Consider the following 18,833-nt stretch of genomic DNA (forward strand, 5'->3'; position numbering starts at 1 on the left):
CCGTTGAGAGACCGTGCTAGTGCCGCCGTCGCCAGCCTCCCGACGCCGACGTTCTACACCTTCCGTTGGAGAGACCGTGCTAGTGCCGTCGCCAGCCTCCCGACGCCGACGTTCTACACCTTCCGTTGAGAGACCGTGCTAGTGCCGCCGTCGCCAGCCTCCCGACGCCGACGTTCTACACCTTCCGTTGGAGAGACCGTGCTAGTGCCGCCGTCGCCAGCCTCCCGACGCCGACGTTCTACACCTTCCGTTGAGAGACCGTGCTAGTGCCGCCGTCGCCAGCCTCCCGACGCCGACGTTCTACACCTTCCGTTGGAGACCGTGCTAGTGCCGCCGTCGCCAGCCTCCCGACGCCGACGTTCTACACCTTCCGTTGGAGAGACCGTGCTAGTGCCGCCGTCGCCAGCCTCCCGACGCCGACGTTCTACACCTTCCGTTGGAGAGACCGTGCTAGTGCCGCCTTCGCCAGCCTCCCGACGCCGACGTTCTACACCTTCCGTTGGAGAGACCGTGCTAGTGCCGCCGTCGCCAGCCTCCCGACGCCGACGTTCTACACCTTCCGTTGAGAGACCGATGCGTAGTGCCGCCGTCGCCAGCCTCCCGACGCCGACGTTCTACACCTTCCGTTGAGAGACCGTGCTAGTGCCGCCGTCGCCAGCCCCCGACGCCGACGTTCTACACCTTCCGTTGGAGAGACCGTGCTAGTGCCGCCGTCGCCAGCCTCCCGACGCCGACGTTCTACACCTTCCGTTGGAGAGACCGTGCTAGTGCCGCCGTCGCCAGCCTCCCGACGCCGACGTTCTACACCTTCCGTTGAGAGACCGTGCTAGTGCGCCGTCGCCAGCCTCCCGACGCCGACGTTCTACACCTTCCGTTGAGAGACCGTGCTAGTGCCGCCGTCGCCAGCCTCCCGACGCCGACGTTCTACACCTTCCGTTGGAGAGACCGTGCTAGTGCCGTCGCCAGCCTCCCGACGCCGACGTTCTACACCTTCCGTTGGAGAGACCGTGCTAGTGCCGTCGCCAGCCTTTCGACGCCGACGTTCTACACCTTCCGTTGGAGAGACCGTGCTAGTGCCATCGCCAGCCTCCCGACGCCGACGTTCTAAATCACTAGTCATTTGATTATCGTCCATAACGAACACCGTCGATGTAGAGAAGTCTGTAGGATAAAAATACAACAATGTGAAGTTAAAATACAAAAACAAAATTACTAATACAATCTTACACTCCATCGTATCGACACTCTAAAATACGTATAAAATAACTAAAACTATAAACATCTCTTTCTTTTCATCTGCTGGTATTTATACAACTCGTATTTGATGAATTTTGACAGCTCTGAACTTGCGCATGCTCATAAATATGCCGTAGAGAGAACAGACCGTATGCATTGTATGATAAAGGGAGGTAATGTTGATTGCTGGCCAATTCCCTATACATAGGTTCCTTACTATGTGCATTATGGGAATATTCTCTAAACAGTATTATAATTATCGTTGATTGCTATGTACTGATGGCACGGACACTAGTTTTAAAGTAGTACAAAACTCATCTAGATTTTCTAATCCACGTGTCATAAAAAGGTACATATAGTGTCTTACCTACCGTAATCGCTCTTTTATAAGAAAGATACACTTTCTATTAACTTATAGAGCGAAATCGTATACATGAGCTTTGACCATTATGTTTATTATAATACTATGTTAACATAGGGACCCAGATTTTGTATTCATAAAATATTGTAAATTATTCATAAAAGAAATATTTTAAGGTTGCCTGATTAAAAACTATATTGATTCTAATGAAATTCCGAGACAGCTATACACAAAGTAGGTGAGTTCCTAATATCAGTTTTCCCTTAAATAATGTCTGATTTGAGATTCAGTAAAGGAGAAAGGATTTCAAACGCTTTTAATGTTATTTAATTAATAATGTATGTTCCATTATTATTAATTACTCCCTGCCAACGATTCACAAGCTTCTGAACGCAACTTCCATAAAATTGTTGGGGTTTGGAGGAAAAGAATGTAGAGAGGGTAGTTTTGAGATGTTCATGTGTTCCAAGCTCTTTTCCATCAAGAAAATTCTGCAAACTTCAGAAGAGATGATAATCAAATGGAGCAAATTCTGGAGAATAAGGAGAATGATGGAAATTTTAACCAGTTTAGCTCTTAAATTTTTGCAGATGTAATCCTTGTTATATGGGGCCGTGCATTATCTTGGTGTAACACAACACCTTTACGATTGACCAAAACAGGCTTCTTATCTTTTAGTGCAACATGCAAGCGCACTAACTGTTTTGACAATAGAAGTCTGAAGTAATCCTTACTTGAGTGGCACCAACGCAAAGTAGATCACACCAACGATATCTCACCAAATGCTTAACAAGACTTTCGTAGGGTCTAAGTCCATTTTGGGCTGTGCTTTAGCCAGTTTACCTGCACTGATCCATTATCTGCGGCACTTAAAACTGTTATAAAATATCCATTTTTCATTCATCTCAGTCACTAACATGTCCAAAAACGGTGAGTTACGTTCACGAGAAGACAGATAAGTACAAATGTCCACTCTTGTTCTAAGGTTGGCTTCTGTAAATCATGGGGAACCTACGTTTCAAGAGTTGACACCTTTCTAAGCTGTTGCAGATGACGGTGAACTGGTGAATGTGTTGAATTAAAATTTTGTGCTAGTTCTCCAACTGTAACAACACAATGTTCATCAAGTGAAACAGCAGAAAGTCAGGATATAAACTCAACAGGACGACCTGAACGTAGCGCTTCACTTAAGCTGTAGACACATCCATCTCCATAAGAGTTTATTTTATTAATGATCTGAAAAGTGGAGCTGGTTTAGTTTCTTTCATTTGTCTGGACAAGTGTATACACGTCTTAGTATATATTGTAGTCATTACAACCTTCTAAAAAGAAAGAAATGGTGATTCCCTTCTGTATTAAATTTTGGTTCATTACTAATGGGTTAACCTGATGTAAAAAAATTATTTTCCTTCTGAAGTGTTCAGTATTCGGTTAAGTGGCATGTCCTTTTATATCTCTATCTGGTTTGATTCCATTTTTCAAGTTTATTAGATAGTTCTACCTAGTTTTTGTGTTTAGTGATTTTTCGTATTTGTTTAGGTTAGGTACTAAGTACATTATTTTGTATATTAGGTATTTTAAACATAATTTACAGGACCTAAAATGCAAGCTCACATTATTTAGAGCTGTATTTTTTGTTCTAGAAAAATATGGCCATGAGTGGCTGCGGCTGATCACGTCTCATCACTTGGTTTTAATGTTTGTGCTGCTTGGAACTTCATGCGCTCAGTTGTCGACTTGTGACTGTAGTAATCGTGCGTCATTTTTTAATGTTTTTCCTAATCTTTTACAATATGGGATTCACGTGTATAACGGAACATGATGGGAGTCAGCGTCCTCAATGCATGATTTGCAATGCCAAGTTGAGCAATTCTAGTCTAGCACCGGCAAAACTAAGAGAACACTCTTTAAAGCTGCATGGAGATGGGAAATACAAGAATACAACGCTTGCTGAATTCAAGGTAAAGAGAGTCAGGTTCGATGAAAAGGCTACTTTGCCTTTTCTCGGCTTTGTATTCATCGACAAACCGATCCTCACAGCATCGTACAAAGTTGCATATTTGATCGCAAAGCAGGGGAAATCACACACCATTGGTAAAGCACTCGTGAAACCAGCTGCAATGAAGATGGCGAATATCATACTGGGAAAAGCTGCTGAAAATAAGTTATCCCAAATTTCTCTTTCAAATGAGACCATCAGCAGCAAAATAGATGACATGAGCAATGACGTCTTGGCTCAAGTAGTTGCAACTTTGAGTTCAAGCCCAGCAAAATTCAGCCTTCAACTCGACCAGACCACTGACGTTTCCATTCTAAGCCAGCTCGTTGTATTCGTGCGCTGTGTGAAGAACGACGAGATAAGATTTTTTTTTATTTTGTATGTCTCCTATTACAACAACAATTAAGGCAGTCGACGTGAAGAAACTTGTGGATGACTTCTTCAGAGACAACGATCTTTCGTAGGATATGGTTTCTGCAGTTTGTTTGGACGGAGCTCCAGTCATGCTGGGACGAAACTCTTGTTTTGGTGAACTGGTGAAAGCCGATGCACCACACATGATTTTAATGCACTGTGTACTGAACAGGCATGCGTTGGCAACAAAAACCTTGACTTCAAAACTGACAGAAGTATTAAAAATTGTTGTGGAATGTGTGAACATTGTGCGAAATAGTGCCTGAAGCACCGCATCTTCAAAGAGCCATGTAAAGAAATGGGCTCTGAATTCAAGGTACTTCTGTACCATTCTAACAATCGGTGGTTATCCCAGGGAAAGGTGCTGAATCGTGATTTTGTCAAGCGTGTGAAATTAGCCTTGTTTTGCGAGAGCACCAACATTGTCATGCAGATTGCTTCGAAAAATCTCAGTTTATTCTCATTTTGTCGTACATGACCAATGTCATGCTGGGACGAAACTCTGGTTTTGGTGCACTTGTGAAAGGCTTTTCAAAAAAGCTACCGTTATGGAAACAACGAACAGAGAATAATCACTTTGCAAACTTTCCCCAGCTGGACGACTGTGTAAGTAAGATCGAAGATGTGTCTGAAATAGGAGACATTTCTGTACTCGGGAAACTGAAGCAAGCAATTATCATGCCCTTTATGAGCTCGCAAAGTCTCTCGACGGATACTTCCCCACCAGAGTGTCATATCCAGCAAGGGTGAGACAGCCGTTCGCGTTTAGTGTTGCGAGAGCAGTTGTCAATGATGAATACCTCGACGAAATCATTGAACTTTAGCAGAGCCAAGAGGTTCAACAGAAACTTTTCAGAACAACAACGCTTTCAACGTTCTGGTGTCACCAAATCGTAGCGTACCCTGTTATTGCTAAGAAAATAATAATCGTACCTGGAGATAATCATAACGTTTGTTACAACATATTTTTGCGAGCAATCCTTTTCGAAGATGGTAGACATAAATCGTAGAAAAGGAACATACTTTGTTTCGAAAATGATGTAAGAGTGGCACTTGCCAAGATGAAGCCACGCATTTCTGAACTTGTCTCTGAAAGGCAACAGCAAAAGTCACATTGATTTGCTGTAAATATTCATTGAGTTATGTTTTTGTTTTTATGTAAAATCCATGTTTTGTTGGTTTTGTTCTTTGAACACAGTGATATTATGTGTAACTGATGCATGGCTCATTTTGTGCATTAGTAAAATATCTACTTATGTTAAGTATATTTTATTTTTCCAATTACGAAGGGTTCAGTACCTCTAACAAGGTTAAGAACCACTACACTAAAGTAAGTAGACATTTTCTCTGAGGTTTAGGAAACGTTCGAATCACGAAATATTATAGACCTTCAATTGTAACCTCCTAGTACTTAACCATTGACCGTCAACAATACTGAATTAACGTGTCTCAAAAGTAGTTTAGAAGATGTAATTTAATTAGGAACAATAAAATGGTATATTGTTTTAACAGTTTGTGTGTGGATATGGAAAATGTTAAATGCATAGTTTGTGAAAAAATCTCATGTGAAATATGCTCATTATTTTCTAGTTGATTGGTTTGTATCTCTATTCAGATGTGGAAGAAATCATGAGCGTATGGATACTGACAGCATTTAATGAACATTTTATGGAATTCGTTATGAAAAATTTATAAAAATATAAATAAACTCACGTTTTACATATCGTAAATGTAAATTTATCATACCAATACTTTATTATTACAGTTACTTTAGAAGCTATCAATACTCAAGTTAGATATGCCATTAACGTTCCTAAAAACTAAAGAGAGTAACACTTGAATTTGTTTATTTTAAATTAAATTTTTTGAGATCCAAAACTAATATCCCAGTTTGAAACATCAAGTAGTTTGTAAACACTCTTAAACATATGGTGTAGCTTCAGTTGTTTCATGGTAGTTTAGTTTTGTTGAACCGCAGAATCAAAATGAAAACATTCTCACATTTACAGCGTATAACTGTATTAAAAAATTTACGAACTTTAAGAGGGTATGCAGTCTAGCTTTCGAAAAACTTTTTTATTTTATGAATCTGTCGATTTATTCATTCCAGGATGTTAAAATTGATAATTACGTTTATCTGCAATTACAAAGGAAGCTTCATGTACATCTCAAACTTTTACTCCTTTTAATGTCAGTTCATGAGTGTCTATTTGGTTAAATTATTTTTATCATTATTTTGTACTGGTTAAACGACGCAGTTTGGTTAGATTCAGTAATGTTTAGAACAGTGATGGGATTCAAATATTTTAACAACCAATTATATGTCGCGTTACACACCACAATTTTGTGTGATTAAAAATAACAAAAATATCTTACTCAAATAATTTATTCAGCATGCTTTAAATATTTCCAAATTACAACTTGATTATCATTAAAATCTTTATTCCTTCCACGCTTGAACCCGTTGTCATCAGCTGTGTGTATTTTCATAGCCAAATTTTACTGGAAAAGTGGGATTCTGTGAAACTGAATTCATACAATTTATCAGCGTCTTTCCAAGGCAACAACTTTATCAGTACTTCAAAACCCTGGTTGAAGTATGTTTACCTGTTCATGAATTTTATTGTCATTTTCTTGTGCATTGTTTGTTAATTTTAAGCGAGCAAAATTCGTAGTATTTCTCATCGCCATTTGAGTTTTATGATACATAGATGGTATCACCAGAGATACCGAGTGTATTTTCATCGTGTGTGTGTGTTGTTGCATAAACAGCCACACTAGGTTTTTTGTGTGTACAAATTCATGATTATAGGTTTCTAGTGCCTTATACTTACTTCTGTTCCAATGCGAATCATGTAGATTCAGATGATAAATATTCATGTTGCTGGGGTTCCAATTCCAATGGTGATCTGCAAGCTACCCAAATCTTTAATGAAATGTAATAGTGGCAAATGTACATGTTGATATATAGGAGACAGTAAACTACATTTTAATGATTAACTGTATGATGATAGATTCGACACCAGCCAGAATTCATGACAGTCAGGTGAATTTAAAAGCTATAAACTTAAGCTACATGCTAAGAACTTAACTATTTGTTTTATTAAAAACAGATGACTACTCAAAAAGACAGTTATTGGTGAGTAGAGACAAAGAGAAGAAATTCCTTCAGGTTTCATAAAACCTCCAGTGGTTTATTAAAGGCGTAAATTTAATAAAGACTCGATAGAGCTATTTTAGAAAATCTTTTCGCACCAAATATTTATAATTTCATGAAACAGGTTTCGTGTAGTTTTTATAAAAAAATTCGTTAGAATTACAACCACCTGTATAAAATGTAATAGTGTTATATTCTACAATATTTTCCTACTTCATTTATAAAATTATTTCTAGAGTTTTCGAGATTTGTTTCAAAACTCTAATACATATTGGTAATGAAAGTATCAAGGAGTTTTGAACAATATTAATCTTGACTATATCACTTTTGCGCGAAATTATTTTTTGAAACTTTTTTAAATCAAAACGTGTAAATTCTTTAGATCCTGAGTTTTGAAGAGTGAAACTCATTGTTTGGTATTATTTCTGTTGATTTTCTCAACCCTGATTTTTACTTTTAAATTGTATTTTAAAACTTGGGTAATAACTGGAATTTATATGTTCAACCTGGTAAAACTGATGCCGCAGAACCTTTATGTAGCAATTTATTTTATTGGACATTTGGTGAAATTATTATTACCCTGTTTTCTATTTGGGAGGGGACCGCTTAGCCAGGAAGATAAGGCACTCGACTCGCCATTTCAGTCGTGGGGGCGTTATAATGTTAAGGTGAATCCCACTGTTCGTTGTTAAAAGAGTAGCCCAAGAGTTGGTGGTGGGTGGTGATGACTACCTGCTTTCCCTCTACTCTTACACTGCCAAATTAGAGATGGCTAACGCAGAAAACCCTCGAGTAGCTTTGCGGGAAATTCCAAACAAACCAAAATCTTCTGGGGTGATTGGGGGAGAGGGCATTTGTGAAAGTAACATTTTTAGTTATAGTATGATTGCATCTTATTAAATAATCAAATTTTGACTTTTTGTTACATGTTTGCATCCTTGATTGATCACATTTGGACTGTATTAATTGTTTTGTTACCTTCTTATATCTTTTTCAATCAAAGTTACTGTTTTGTAACGTTTTACTTTATATTTGCTATCAAAATTCTGCATTTCGTTACACACTTCTACTCTATGCCTAAAACGTTAACCTTCTGTTTCGTAATTTAGAGTTTTTTCAATGGAAAGTTTCTGCTTTAAACTTTCTTATATACCTTGAGAATCAGTAATTGACTATATCCCTTATTTAAATAGTTTGGAATAAAAGTTGACAAAAGTGTCTTTTTGTGTTGAGATTTTTAAAATTCACAGTTGAAGTCTTCTCAGCTGCTGGGATTTTTTGGACCCCAACACTTTATCTTCAGTTACCTGTTTGCAAATGTTGTTGCACAAAGAAATGGCGAATATTCCATTATCAACAAACTCAAGCGTTATCTAATGAAAAGGAATTATGTAAATTCATGTTTCCACTTTCTTCTGGTTTATTAAAAGCTGCGTGAAAGTTCATCGTTTTAAAGAAATGTTTAGATCTGTCTTTGACCTCAGATTTGAGAAATATAACTATCTTTTACTGCCAAGTAATATACGAGCGACTGGTAAGGTTAATGGGTTTATAAAGAAAGTGAGTGACATAATCGTATTTTCTATAATGTAAAAGTTGTCAAGTAATGGTGTGCTGAGCCATTACCTGTGATCCTTCTGGGAAGGCTGCAAATGCGTGATAGTTCAATAGGCACCAGATCTAGAGAAGTCACCTTTTTCTCAGCTTCATCAAATATCTTGTTGAAATTCTCCTCTGTTCGCAATACCCGCAATTGCTCAACTGTCATTGGAAATGCTTCAATCATGACAGATACTGTCGCTGATTTTGCTTGGAATGCACGATTTAGTTCCTCTAATGCAGCTGATGGATGCTGAGCCATCGACAATCCTAAAATTGTTTTTCCTTTGTCAAATCTGTCCAACAGACCTTGTGCTTTAACTGCTAGATCTGATTTTTCATTTGCTAATTCAGACAAAGAATCAACAATGTCACTGTAGTGATCATTAGCACATGCAATTGCAGATAGACGGCACAACCAGCGTGTTGGACACAGTGAGCGGATGAATTTAAGTGGACCATTGTGGCTGTCTGACCATACAATATTTTCAAAGATTGTCTTATATTTCCCTGACCTCTGAAGGAAGACACGAAGTTCATGTACCCACTGGATAGAATCTCGAACACATTCGCAAGCTTCAACTGCATGCTGCATGGTTAAAAACACCTTGTGTGCTCCGCAGTTGAAAACAAAGCTGAGGGTTGCTTCTCTTTTATTTTTGCCTGACATCCACTGTACGCATCACTCATGTCAGTGGCTCCATCATAAGTTTGTGCTCTTAATCCTGACAGTGGTAAATTGAGTCTAGTCAGTACATCAAGTATAGTCGAGGATATTGTTTTACAAGTTGTATTGGAAACACTGTATAAACCAAGAAATATCTCATGGACGTCAAGGTTTTCATCTACGTATCGTACACATATTGCTTCCTGTTCGGCACCTGTGACATCTTGAGTGCCATCAACCATTAATGCAAAGATTTTACTTTGCAGCACTTTGTGTGCTATGTTCCTCAGTATTTGATGGCTGAACATTTCCATTATTTCACTCTGATCCTGGGGTGATGTGACTGTGGTTTTCTTTGACAAGTAGGCCGTCAGCTCAGGATTTCCTCTTCCAGGAGCATCATTAACTGCAGGAAGTTCCCTCCGTATCAGTATGTCCACGTAATGCTAAACCTTGACGCAGAAAGAAACGTAAACTTCTGAATATTTTGGCTAGACTTCTTTTGTATTCATCCTGCTGCTTCTTTTTCCATCATGTAGCTGGACAGTCACTCGAGTTACATCAAGTGAAGCTTCTGGAGATATAGCGAAACTGTGCTGAGGGGAGGATTGGTGTTCGTTGAATTTCTGTTTTGCCTTTATCCAGTTGCAAAAAACCGGTGGATATGAAGGTATACTCGACTGACCTCTCCAATTTCCTTGTAAAAAAGGCCTCTATTTTTCGCCTTGGCACAATGAAAGCATATGACGTTTTGAGTCTGATTGTCTAAGTGCAGCCATGGGAACGCATCAAACCACTTGGCCTGGAAGTTGATATTTTGAAATTTTGCTTTCTGTAGTTGTATTAGTTGTGCGTCTGGATGATATGGCTTTTCACACTGTATCAGTGGAGTGTCAGATTTTTCAATACTGCACAAACTAGTTTCACAACTATCTGGTGGTTCATGATGTGCAATAGTTGCACAAGCATTTTCAGACCCGTCCTCTAATGAACATGGTATTTCCTCTGTATGGCAAGTTTCTATTCCTTCGCTTAAGGTTGTTGGATTATCTGCATCTGCACTGTCACTTGTAGTACCACTAACTGACTTGTAGAACTGTCTAATATCGGAACCTTTCAGACGCATGCTTGTCATAATTCGAATCTGTTTCCCAGATGACTCAACAGGCTAAAATACAGCCTTTATTGAAAAACTCTAACGTACAACAAACGAAGATAGAATAGAATGGAAGTAGGACAGAACTGTACAATGTATTTGAGACGAACGCGCGAACCTCACAGTGACTACCGAGCCGACAGACCGCCTGGGTATCGCAGTGACAATAATGTGTGCGAGTTAAAACACAAGTAATTGCAAGTTTCTCGAAAAATACTTAAACAATCACAAATATATTATATTCCTGTTAAAACTCATCAAAAGACAAACACGTTGTAATACAATGTCTATAAGCACGTCTATTAAATAAAAACACGTAAACAAAAACTAGCAATACAATTAGAGAACAGACTTCACGCCGTTGAAATCGCTCCTTTTGTGTTCTAATTATACAAGAAAATACAATATTTTTACTATCTATGATAAGAGAATATATTGTTCTTTTACCATAAAGCACCAGCACTTTATTAGATGGCGGTGATAATCTGAAATTTCATGGATTATTGAGGGCTAGAAACACAGGTCTAATGAGCCCTGTTGTAAAATCGAGGCTCAGACTAAAGGTAGCGGAGGGTGTTGATGTAAGGCGCGTCTGGATCCGAGCTGCCCGAACCTGTCGTTAACTGTACACTAAATGTACTCTATGGTCAACGCCTTCAGCAGCTAAGGAGGGTAAGGCGTTCGACAATAAAATCGGCTAGACATGCATAAGAACAAATGGCGTAGGAAAACCGCTAAAAGCTACAAATGGCCTGCCAGATCTAGATCACAGGAGAATACGCTTGAGAGTAATATTTTCGAATTTCATGCTCTGTTCAATCTGTTGTGATAAAAAATTTACTTTATCTTACACTACGTACAAGACGTAGGTAGATTCTGTGATAGTACTTGCAAGCCTTGCATGTATACTTTGACCTACTGACTGATACTTGCGAACTATCACTTGGATCGAAAAGTTTAGAAGTACGCCTATATTAAAGATGTCCATTTTGACTACTGATAAAGCCTACATCCAGGCCTAATTATGTAATTCGATTGGTAAGAACACGAGAATCACAAGAACAAACACACAATTTGTAGTCATATGATGCAATAAAACAATTCAACAGACAAATCTATAGGGGGGATCATTATATGCACCCTACCCCCACCTAAAATGAAGGGGAGGATGTATACCCTATACCCCCCAGGATCTACGCACTTGTCCATGGGACTTGTGTATCTCTATGAAATTTTGCAAACTCTCACCATACATTATAAGTATTTCAACTGACAGTTAATGATTCAATAAAGGATCATGAGCATTGAATCGAACATGTTGTCATCATTTATGCGATAAAATGTTACATACAAAGCTAGTTTTATTTGAATGTAATACTATTTAGTAGCAAAACAAATTAATAATCACAAAATAAACAAACACGTATTACGACTATAGGTTTGGAAGCGTGTGTTTAGGACACCAGTGAACATCGGTCAAGTTCCTTTCAGCTATCACCTGTCCAGTAGAGTCTAGAAAGCACAAGCAATGCATTCCCGATTCCTGGTCACACAGTTAAATGTCCCAAATAAAATTAAGGTCTGCCCCAAGGGGAGTTCAGGGTGTAAGGTCTTTCTTTCTCCTTTATATAGGTTAGCTAAAAACTGGGGGAAAACATTATCGTTTTTAATGACGCTTCCATACATGGCACTGCTAGTAGCAGTTTTCACATATTTGTACAGTAAAATAGCCATGTTTTTTAAGGAATCGTTCAATAACATTCTTATGTATTTCTGTATTTAATCATCTCTTCCACAAAATATTAAGAGTGTCAGTAAAACATTAACAAAAGCATACTTACTCTGAAGATCCTGAGAGCACTGAATCCATAGGACTTGTGTATATAAGAGACAGTTCGCAACTTCTCAGGATACATTACAATATATCTGCTGACAGTTCTCAAAGCTATATTTATAAATTACATTAACAAAGATATAATCAAACCTTCAGAATTAGCAGTCGTGAAAGTTGGGTGCTTCTTGCAAGGACAGAACTTAAAATTCTACTGTATGATAAACAAAGGTTTGTTGTATGCATTACAGTTATTTTGATAATTGTCTGGATTTAGGATACCTAAGTGGGAATTTTTTATTGGTTTTTGTTTAAAATTAGAATAAATTGATGACAAAGACCATTATAATGTAATCTATATTGACTCTTTTAAAGTTAGAACAAATTGATGACAAAGAGCGTTATAAATACCATCTTTATTGTCTCTGAAGTTAAAACAATTTGACGAGAGTTGAGGGTTGTAACATCTCCATTATCTCTGTAAATCTTAATTGTAGTTAACGACACATCTTTTATCAGTAAACTTATGCTTCTAATCTTTACTTTGTTCCACAGATTTGTTTGATAATACTACTACCTTTACCCTTATTCTTCTGCGGTGATAAGCGAACGCAGACTAAGTAGAATCAGTTTGTGGTTTTTGATCTACTGCACTACACGTGCACAAGGGTGTGTTATTTTAAGTAAATATGGCACCTAACAGAACATTTAAGTGTTACTTAATGGTCATGTGGGCCATGTAAATTCAAATATTACAAAACGGCAATCATGGCCATAAACATACAAATATTACGTAACGGTAATTCTGGTCATATAAGTTATGTACTGTATTTGAATTTTTTAGAACTGCACGTTCCTGGAGTTTAGGATTATATGAGGTTTTATTAATATATTTTAAACGTGTAGTAAAAGTTTGGTGAAACGGAGAGCGCCTGGAGGCAACAGCTAGTACGTTTCGTGTTCAATAGATAACGTGTCCACTTTTGTTTCTGTACTGATAGTCTAGTTAATAATATTAGCTAATGTATCTAATTATATTGCTTTTAAAATACTTATTTATTAGTAAATTTTAGTTATAGATTTTGTTTCCCATTATCAATTTAATATAAGTATTTGGGACTAACCTAAATCTCTAAGCTCGTCTAGCCTCGTGAGATGTTATTGGGATTAAGGCCGAAAATGATACTTTTATAAAAAAGAACGTTAGACAAAGACATAAAATTGTCTATACTTATAAAAGGTTTATTTGTTTTTTAGATTCACTCTAAGTAAGTAGCTTGCTTTGATCTTAAGTTAATATTAATGTAATTTGTATATTGTATGTATCATTAATAACTGTTAGCTTCGGCTGTTATAATCGCAATAATTAATATTTTCACTTTTTTGGGCGAAATTTTCTGAAAAGAAACATTTATCTAAGCCTTCAAAGTGTTATTTTAGAATACCTTAAGATACACAAAGAACAACACAGTTCTGAAGGATGCGTTTTCATTTCCATTGTCATACTAAAATATTTTCATCTTTATTGAAAGTATGTCTAATTCGTTAGCATTTTGAGTCTCGAGTTATTTTATTTACAGGACTGGTTATGTAAAACTATATTATTCCTCAAAATGTACGAGTATAAATTGGATGTTCATAAAATGTCTCCAACTACATTCCAGGGTCACAGTCTCTGTTTTCAGTAAGGATGCCCTGTTCAAACGTTACTACTTGACTGGTTGTGGTAAGTATTTGAGAATAATACGAATCTTATTTTATTTATTTGTTGTACCTTGCTATGATGGGTTTAGTGTTAAGCCTTAGCTACTTGACATCTTTAATTAACTGGTACTATATTAACTACTTAATTTAACTCTTGTTACATGTAGCTTAAACATCATACAACTATTGTTTAAGCAGTTTCAACATCATTATTATTACCGTTTTGTTTTCATTCATGTGTGTGTGTGTGTTTATCACCAATATTTCTCGAAAACAGTTGGGTAGATTTGAACGAAAGTTAGTATACACTTGGACTATAACCCAACTTAGAAGTGATTAATATTTGGAGGGCCGATGTCAAAGGTTACAGCGAGTTCACGAAAAAAATCATATTTGTTACCATGGAGACCGATTTTGCACACTATTTCTGTTTTATATCTTATACAAAAACGAACGGATTTGTTGAAACCTTGTAATCGTATGTGGAATGTTATTACCTATTGTCCGTTGATGTTCATAACGAAAAACATTCAGACACGTTTTCATATGTTTTAAGGACCAAATATGGTCAACGACATTTAGGTACTTGTATTATTGTTTTAAAAAATCAATATTGTTTTATTATTGACTGAGTTAAAGGTATTGCGTTGAGCAGGTTACAAAATCGTAATTTAGAATGCATTTTATATACTGATAAATTTAACGCCATCCTTTTGTTTCGCGTTAAGACATCCTGTACTTATCAATCTGATTTAGAAACATTGTTGTAGAGTAGCACTTGGTTGAGTGAGGCCTGTTTCTTGGAAAAATAACGTTATTTAAACAAACCTATTTCTTTTATAAACAATACAAAACATGGAAACGTACCAACTTGTCGGAATTAATATAAAACAGTACACTGAATATTTGGTTTGCGAGTTATTTTTATTCTCTTGGTAAACATGATAATAAGAAGCCATGACTATACCATTTCTTTCCAACTTGAGAATAAAAGATTGTTTAGTCTCAGTTGTTAAGTTGGTTAAGAATAACGATATGGATGTTAGATAGATATAAAATAATGAAAAAATAGATATATGAAGTTCAGATTGCACGACGATGAATAATATAGATCTGGGTGAGATGTGGTCGGTTATACAATGACGAATAGGAATTTGGGTGTGAAATAGTTAGCAAGACGATTGAAAATAGAGATGTGGATGTCAAGCAGACGGTAAGATAATGCAAAATGGAGATGTGAGGGATAAGTAGTTAGAAAATAGGTGAAGAATAAATATTTGGATGTCAAATAGTCAGCAAGACGATAAAGAATAGAGATGTGGATGTTAAACAGTTAGAAAGTAGGTGAAGAAAAATGATGTGGGAGCCAGATAGTTATAAAAATATGAATAATATATATATGAATTTCAAATAGTAACAAGATGATGAATGGAGATCCGATTGGAAATTGGTGGGTAATAGAAGAAAGAATATAGATTTGAGAGTCTAATAGATAGAAGGACAAGAATAGAGATTTGAGTGTCAAATAGTTAGCAAGACGATGAAAAATGGAGACCTGGATGTCAAGCGGTCCGTAAGATATTACTAAATGAAGGCGCGAGGGATAAAAATTTAGAAAAAAAGGTAAATAATGGAGAATCGGATGTCAAATAATTTGCAAGACGATAAACAAGAGAGATATGGGCGTCATACAGTTAAAAGGTATGTGAACAATAAAAATATGGAAGCGAGATAGTTATAAAAATATAAAGAGTCGATTGATGAATTTCAAGCAGCTAGACGAAGAAGAGAAGAGGGTGGGAAGTGGTGGATAATACAACTAACAGTAGAGTTTTGGGTGTTAATTTGATAGAAGGACAAGAGTGGATATTCGGGTGTCAAATAGTAAGAAATGCGACGAAGAATAACGATTTGGGTGTCAAATAGTTAACAAGACTATGAAGAACAGAGTATGAATAGATATTCGGATGTCTTATAATTAGCAAAGCAATGAAGAATAACGATATGGATGTAAAAGAGTTAAAAAAGTAGATGAACAATAAAGATGTGGAAGCCAGATGGTTATAAAAATAAGTGTATGAATTTTAAATAGCAAGATGAAGAAGAATAGAGATGTGGGTGGAGGTTGGGGGTAATACATTGAAGAATATAGATTTGGGTTATAGATATATAGAATGAGAAGAATAGAGATTTGAGTATCAAATAGTTAGGAAGAGGATGAAAAATAAAGACTTGAATGTCTAGTGGTGGAAACATAATGCAAAATGGAGATCAGAGGAATAAATATTTAAACAAACGTAGGAATAGATATTTCTACATCCAATACTAAGGAAGACGACGAAGAATAAAGATACGGATGTGAAACAATTAAAAGTTATGTGAAAAATAAAGATCTGGATGCCAGATTTTTATAAAATTGTGAATGAGAGGTCTATGAATTTCAAATAGTAAAACGAAGAAGAATAGAAGTATGGATGGGAAGTGGTGAATAATACAACGAAGAATAGAGATTTGGGTGTTAGATATATAGAATGGCAAGTATAGATATTTGAATGTTCAAGAATGAAGACTTTGATATCAACGCTCAGTCAGATAATGCGAAACGGAATGAGGAATAAATGCTCAGAAATAAAATATGTAAGAATAGAGATTATGATATCAGATACATAGCAAGACGAAGAAGAATAAAGACATGGGTGTCTAACAGTAAAAAAATACGACTTGGATGCCATGTTTTTGTAAAATTATGACATGTACAATTCAAAGAGCAAGACGAAGAAAAATAGACATTAGGTTGTGAATTAGATAACACAAAAATGGATATCTGAGGAATAAAATGCTTAGAAAAACGCTCTAATAATTGTATCAGAGTGTGTGTATGAAAGTTTACAGGTTTTAAAGCGAAGTTTGTAATAGGTTGTTTGAGAAGGGATAGAAATACAGACCGATACATAACCAATTGTGTATTTACATTTCGGGTATCAACACTGAATTACAGTAGATGTAGATACAGCATTCCTTTATTACAATGAAGACTTTATGTGGTGCTATCGAATAAAGTTTCGTTAACCAAGGAAAACTTCCGAAACACCAGTTCTTAAACAACGATAAACAATTGTAATTAATACACATGATACAAAAGTTACAAATAAGCGAATGACGCCACAATATTTTATTAAAAAGAGTCCATAGTTCTAGTTAATGACCTTCCGTTGGATAGACCGTGGTAGCGCCTTCGTCAGCCTCTCGACGACGACGTTCTACATCTTCCGTTGGAGAGACCGTGGTAGCGCCTTCGTCAGCCTCTCGACGACGACGTTCTACACCTTCCGTTGGAGAGACCGTGGTAGCGCCTTCGCCAACATCACGACGACGACGTTCTACATCTTCCGTTGGAGAGACCGTGGTAGCGCCTTCGCCAACATCTCGACGACGACGTTCTACATCTTCCGTTGAGAGACCGTGGTAGCGCCTTCGCCAACATCACGACGACGACGTTCTACACCTTCCGTTGGAGAGACCGTGGTAGCGCCTTCGCCAACATCACGACGACGACGTTCTACACCTTCCGTTGGAGAGACCGTGGTAGCGCCTTCGCCAACATCACGACGACGACGTTCTACACCTTCCGTTGGAGAGACCGTGGTAGCGCCTTCGCCAACATCACGACGACGACGTTCTACATCTTCCGTTGGAGAGACCGTGGTAGCGCCTTCGCCAACATCACGACGACGACGTTCTACACCTTCCGTTGGAGAGACCGTGGTAGCGCCTTCGCCAACATCACGACGACGACGTTCTACACCTTCCGTTGCAGTGACCGTGGTATCGCCTTCGCCAGCATCCCGACGTCGACGTTCTACACCTTCCGGTGGAGAGACCGTGGTAGCGCCTTCGCCAGCATCACGACGACGACGTTCTACACCTTCCGTTGGAGAGACCGTGGTAGCGCCTTCGCCAGCATCACGACGCCGACGTTCTACACCTTCCGTTAGAGAGACCGTGGTAGCGCCTTCGCCAGCATCACGACGCCGACGTTCTACACCTTCCGTTAGAGAGACCGTGGTGGCGCCTTCGCCAGCATCACGACGCCATCGTTCTGCACATTCCGTTGCAGTGACCGTGGTATCGCCTTCGCCAGCATCCCGACGTCGACGTTCTACACCTTCCGGTGGAGAGACCGTGGTAGCGCCATCGCCAGCATCACGACGTCGACGTTCTAAATCACCAGTCATTTGATTATCGTCCGTAACGAATACCGTGGATGTATAGAAGTCTGTAGGATAAAAATGAAAGGATGTCAAGTTAAAATATAAAAATAAAATTACTAATACAATCTTACACTCCATCGTTTCAACACTCTAAAATACGTATAAAATAACTAAAACTATAAACATCTCTTTCTTCTCATTTGCTGGTATTTATACAACTCGTCTTTGATGAATTCTGAGGGCTCTGAAATTGCGCATGCTCATAAATATGCCGTAGAGAGAACAGACCGTATGCATTTTGTGATAAAGGGAGGTAATGTTGATTGCTGGCCTCTTTTTCTATACATAGGTTCCTTACTATGTGCAAAAGCAAGAGAAAGCAAGAGAAAACAATTAGCAAAACTTTTGTGAAAACTTAGAAAAAACCAAGAAAAATCCAAAAGAATTATGGAAAAAATTCAAGAGTATTGCTTCAGACAAAAACACAAATCACATGCT

The 18,833-nt window shown here is 37.8% G+C and overlaps 1 protein-coding gene across 1 annotated transcript in view; it reads right to left on the minus strand.

Moving 5' to 3' along the window:
• LOC143226630 (uncharacterized) overlaps positions 1-18,833 on the minus strand; it is a 61,265-nt gene that overhangs the window by 20,634 nt on the left and 21,798 nt on the right. The gene's annotated exons all lie outside the window — the stretch shown is intronic.

This window comes from Tachypleus tridentatus, chromosome 9, assembly GCF_004210375.1.
Source record: "Tachypleus tridentatus isolate NWPU-2018 chromosome 9, ASM421037v1, whole genome shotgun sequence".
Taxonomy (NCBI): domain Eukaryota; kingdom Metazoa; phylum Arthropoda; class Merostomata; order Xiphosura; family Limulidae; genus Tachypleus; species Tachypleus tridentatus.